Genomic DNA, 6,000 nt, shown 5'->3' with positions numbered 1-6,000 from the left:
GAACAGGTATGTAAAACAGAATGTGTAAAACAACTGTTTAATGATCTTCAGCTAATATTATCAATGATAATGCATATACAAAACATAAAGGGTGGGCGAAGAGAATAAGATGGATCTTTAGATGTTTATTGTCTGTGTTTTCTCTCCGTTCAGTTTTTGAGAGAACTCCTGAATGGAACAGCTGTCACAGTCACCATGACAAACATTCAAAGGGTTGCACCATAGAAGCTTGAAGTGGACAAGAGTAGTCAAAAGTGAATGTATAAAGAGAGCACTTTGAGGTTGTGCTAGTTTTAACACAATGTGAAGGCACAGTTCACCTCAACGATTTCAGCACAAGTCTCATCAGAAGTTTTATTAGAATATCTAATTGTGATTATGTTGACTGATATTGCAATTGTGATGTGATTTGCTTTACTAGAGGGAATGCTCATTTATACATCATTATATTTATTTTCATTGAAAAACATATTAGAATGTATTATGGTGTGATTTTGCAGGGATCTGTACCAATCAAAGATGTTTTCTCTAGAATATGATGTATAGGACAGAACATCTCTGCAGCATGACAATATTTTTTATCTTAAAATGGTATTTTGACATAACAATTCACCTCCAACAAATATGCCTTGAAAATTGCAGTAGGCCATTTGATGAACTTTTGATTAATTGTTCAGCCACATCTTCAAACTCCAGCTGTGAGAAAAGCCGCATTAATTAAACTCAAAGGATTTTAGGTTCAGTCTCCTCTTATGTCTCTTTGTCATCATTTTGCCAAATACAATAAAATAAACTCTTTACAAGTCAACATTAGGACCACGGTCTTAAATCCCCAAACAATATTTCCATTACTACACTGTTGGCTGTATTTCCCAGGAATGCAAAGAGTGGAGATGTGCGTTTGGCTCAAATGATAAATTGTTTATGCAGTACAATGAGAAGATCAAACAAAGCAATCCGACCTGTCAAAGAGACTTTTAAGAGGAGTCAATAATTCCCATGCTTTGTAACTGGAGTAGCAGCTGTCATACTGGCAAGCCTGGTAACCAGGAAACAAATAAAGTGTTCCCTCTTCACACAAAACACTGGCAACAGTAACCTTAGAGTGTGCTTCATAACAAGTTTATGACAGTTGTACCCTGAATCAGGGCATTGATATAATAGGTTGAGCATTACTTAAAAAATGTACAGAAATGTCTATTGATCTATTTAGATTAGAGATTATCAAGATTTATCAAGCTTATCATTTATCAAGCAATTCATTGGACATAGACAGACACAGAACACAGAACACAAAGAACAAAAGGGCCAGAGCCAACTTCACTTTCTGCTCAGGTTTTAATCATGTAGTGTCTGCAGTTCCATCCTGAGGACATCCTACCAATCTGTCATAGCCAGTGCTGCGATTTTCTTTGCTGTCATGTGCTGGGCAGCAGGATGAAGGCATCAACAGCAATAGAATCAACAAGCTCACAAGGCAGTCAGGCTCTGTCCTGCAAGTGGAGCAAACTGTGGAGCCCCAATTTCATCTCTGTTCTGCTGGTTGGTTGTCTTAGTCTGAGGCCTGATCTGGTTTGTTCCTTATGAGTAGCTAGTGTGAGTCTTTAGTTTGAGACTCCAGAATAGAATAGTCTCTGTCACATGCATCACTCATAATTTGTCTAGTTATTAATTTATCTGATGCCTTCACTGTGAAACTATTATGAATTGATTAATGATTAAAATAAAATAAAAAGATTAGCCATTTTATTTCAGTATGGCACAAGTTCTTCTTTTTGTCTCATTTTTAATGGAATCCGTTAAAGGTCAAAAGATCATTCACTTTAACATCAGGAGTCTTGCTTCAAAAATTCAGCAATCGTCTTAGAGCCTGGGTTGCTCAGTACAAACCTAACATTATTACTATCTCAGACACCTGGCTAAATAATACAATTTCCGATTATGATATTGAAATCAATGATTATGTACTGCACAGAGCCGATAGAGAGGAAGTGGGGTGTTCACATATGTTGACGCAAATCTTATCTTTGAATGTATTATTCCTGAAGTAGATCCAGTTAACTTTGAAAGTCTTTTTATAAATATTATCTTTCATGTAAATAAACGTTTTATTATTGGCAAGATTTATAGGCCTCCATCTGCCCCATCAGATTCCACAAAGTGCATTTTGTCTACAATTAACTCATTAGCCAAGCATAAAGAATTGATTCTTCTTGTCGATTTCAACTGGCTTGATCGTTCCTCCCCTGGTGATAAAAACTTTAGTAGTGTCAATCTCACACAGCTTATTAAGGAACCCACTAGAGTGGATAGCCGATCCTCATCTTTGCTTGACTGGATACTGGTCTCTAATCCGGAAAGGATATTAAAATCTGATGTTTTATCTGATTGTTTTAGTGATCACTCTGTCTTTATTGTGTCTGGAAAATCAAAATGCCACATTTCCCTCCTAAATATATCAGAATACTTAATTGTAAAAATACTAATGCTGATTATTTCATACAGGATTTAAACTCTATTAATTGGGATTGCTTGTCTTTCTGCCCCTCAGTGAGCATAACTGCGTTCTGTGACGTCATGTGCATACGCTCTATAGCAAAACTCCTGTGAATCAACAAAAATTTAATAATGTTACAAATATTGTGTTGTCCATATTGATGTTGCATGTATTTCTTAAAAATTTGGAACTGAATCATGTGTTGACAGAATTGTATTGTGTGGAGGTAATGTTATTTGATTGTTTAAAGTTGTGCTTTTTAGACTATTGTTCATAGTTTTATATTAAAACTACTACAAACTAGCCATCTGTAATGATACAAAGCGAAGGCTGTGGTGGCAGAAAATTCATTTATCTGATATTCATGCTGATCATCACAAACTACACACAAAAAAGTAAGAGTATTTCTTTGTTGTAACAATGCTTCTTGGCAATAAATTTTAGACCAAGGGAAAGCCTGTTTATGTTCCTTGGAAATGGTGCCACATTTGTAAAGAACATGCATTTGCCAAATCTTCTCTGACAATGACAAACAGCTTTTCTTTGCTGTTGACTCTTGTTTGGTGGATTGGATGACTGAAATCTGAAGAAACATTGCATTTTGAATGTTGTATCCCAGTGTGTCCACAGGGAATGACAAAATCAAATCACGTTTATTGTCACTTTATAGTCTACTTACTTCACTGCATACACAAGTTAAAGGCAAGTGAAAGTCTTGGATGTTTGCTCCACAACACTGAATTTGTATAAGACGCAGACATTACTCAATACAGTCTAGTTTAAAAAGGACATAATATAGGGTTAGACTGTCAGTGCAGTAACACAAGCTCCACTGTTTTTCCCCACTGTCTTGTCTTCCTCCCTGCAAAAAGAGATGTTCAACTGGACATGAACTCGATGTCGCAGCAGTGTCCCAGTCCACTGGGTCACACCACAAGCTAGAAATTAGACCTGATTCAGTAACCACTGGATCCACGAGACTCAGTACCTTTGATCTAATTTAGACATATTGACACTTTGACTTGTATTATATTTTATCTTGCACAATTTCTTTATGATCTATATTTACCTTGTAAACTAGCTGAGTGCACCTTTAATTAATATATATATATAAATAATCACGAGTACAGTGTCTGATGCCCTAAGGTTTCTGGAGGATTTTTGAGCAGGTCGGAAATGCATTTGGGATCTAGACCACTAAGAGATTTGTAAACAGTGAGCAAAACTTTAAAATCAATTGTGTTTTTTTACCAGAAGTGTCACAGTTTGGTATGGGTGAGGCAGGTTGGAGGACCCAAACGCAGGACACAGAGCGGAGCAGGTATGGTTCAGTGGTTTTAATAAGCAAACAAAGGCGAGCACACTTAGAGTAGCTGATGACTGAGTCCCAAAACAAAGGTAGTCCAAACAGATATCCAAAAGGAAGCAGGGTAACACAACCGGGAGACACGACAAACAACAGGAGACAGCATGCAATGACCCGACAAAGACAGAAACACCGCGCGTGTGCTATAGCTATAAAAACAACAAAAAAAAAAAAAACCCCACACACACACACACACACACACACAGGGTGGGAGCAACACAGGCGAAGGACATGATTAACGAGGCAGGCAGAGACTGACATGCAGGCAGAGTGACAACTGGTTACTGAACACAAAACAGACTAGAGTGAACACTTAACATGAACTAGGAACAAGGACAAAGAACTAAAACGCAGGAACAAGAGTAAGGCAGTGACTAAGAAACAATATAACAAGTAGACTACCAAACAAATATCAAAACACAGGACTACAAGCTAGAACACCAGACAAGACATAAACACTAAGGACAAGGAAACAAAAAGAACAGGAAAACAGAAGGACACCAGAAACAAATGGCAAAAACTACAACTCATGACAGTACCCCCCCTCTCAAGGAACAGATCCCAGACGTCCCTTCAAAGTACAAACCAAACAGTCCCAAAACAAAGTGTCCATGCAGCCCCCGGGTGGGCGGAGGGAGGACTGGAGGAGGGCAAGAAAAAACCCACAGTCCAAGGAGCAGACAGAAGGGGACCAGAGAACAGGGGGGAGGTCAAACAGGCAGGGCAAGGCAGTTCAGGAGGCTGACCGAGGCATCCAGTGGGGAACAAAAGTTCAGGGGGTCGTCCTGGAGGATAACCCAATGGACCAGGTGGGCAACAGAGTTCAGGGGGTCGTCCCGGAGGGTGACCCATGAGGCCGGGCAAATCAGGGGGAGAACAGCTCAGGGGGCCGTCCCGGAGGACGACCCAACAGGCCGGGCAGAACAGGGAGGCAACAACGTTCAGGAGGTCGTCTGGGAGGACGACCCAACTGGGCGGGAGGACCAGAGGGTCCACAGAGTTCAGGTGGCCATCACGGAGTACGGCCCTGGAGGCCGGACTGTTCAGGGGGACGGCAGGAAGGCCAACAAAGAGGCTGGAAACCCACTGGAGGCCAAGCGGGAGGCCGACGGCAAGACCTCTCCAGAGGTTGGCACCCAAAGCTCTGGTGCTCTGGAGCTGCAGCTGGGCTGAGGTCCGAGAACTGAGCAGCTGGGCTGAGGACCATGGAACGGACACGAGGAGCTGGAGTCGGCTGGGCCACCGGCAGAGCACGAGGAGCTGGAGTCGGCTGGGCCACCGGCAGAGCACGAGGAGCTGGAGTCGGCTGGGCCACCGGCAGAGCACGAGGAGCTGGAGTCGGCTGGGCCACCGGCAGAGCACGAGGAGCTGGAGTCGGCTGGGCCACCGGCAGAGCACGAGGAGCTGGAGTCGGCTGGGCCACCGGCAGAGCACGAGGAGCTGGAGTCGGCTGGGCCACCAACGAAGCTGGTGTTGGTCGGACCACCGACGAGGGAACAGAAGTCGGCTGGGCCACCAACGGAGCTGGTGTCGGTCGGACCTCTGATGAGGGACCAGCAACAGGTGTCGGTGGGACCACCGAGTGGAACCTGGAAGCAGGGGTAGGCCAGGGGTCGGGCAGGCAGCTAGCAGCACTTGCAGGCCAGAAAACAGGCCGGGGGCTAGCAGCGCTAGCGGGCCAGGAAACAGGCCGGGGGCTAGCAGCGCTAGCGGGCCAGGAAACAGGCCGGGGGCTAGCAGCGCTAGCGGGCCAGGAAACAGGCCGGGGGCTAGCAGCGCTAGCGGGCCAGGAAACAGGCCGGGGGCTAGCAGCGCTAGCGGGCCAGGAAACAGGCCGGGGGCTAGCAGCGCTAGCGGGCCAGGAAACAGGCCGGGGGCTAGCAGCGCTAGCGGGCCAGGAAACAGGCCGGGGGCTAGCAGCGCTAGCGGGCCAGGAAACAGGCCGGGGGCTAGCAGCGCTAGCGGGCCAGGAAACAGGCCGGGGGCTAGCAGCGCTAGCGGGCCAGGAAACAGCCATGGCCTTGCGGCTACCTCCCAGTGAGCCTTAACAAGGGCAGCTTGCTGGGATTTGCGGCTTGACGCGAACTGCCAGATTGTCCATAGTTTGGCCAAAACGTCCAAAAACCTCTCCCTCTCC

The sequence above is a fragment of the Micropterus salmoides genome, unplaced genomic scaffold (assembly GCF_014851395.1).
Source record: "Micropterus salmoides isolate LMB-PRFRI ecotype aquatic unplaced genomic scaffold, ASM1485139v1 Ms_hic_scaffold_13, whole genome shotgun sequence".
Classification (NCBI taxonomy): Eukaryota; Metazoa; Chordata; class Actinopteri; order Centrarchiformes; family Centrarchidae; genus Micropterus; species Micropterus salmoides.
This window is presented reverse-complemented; position numbering follows the sequence as displayed.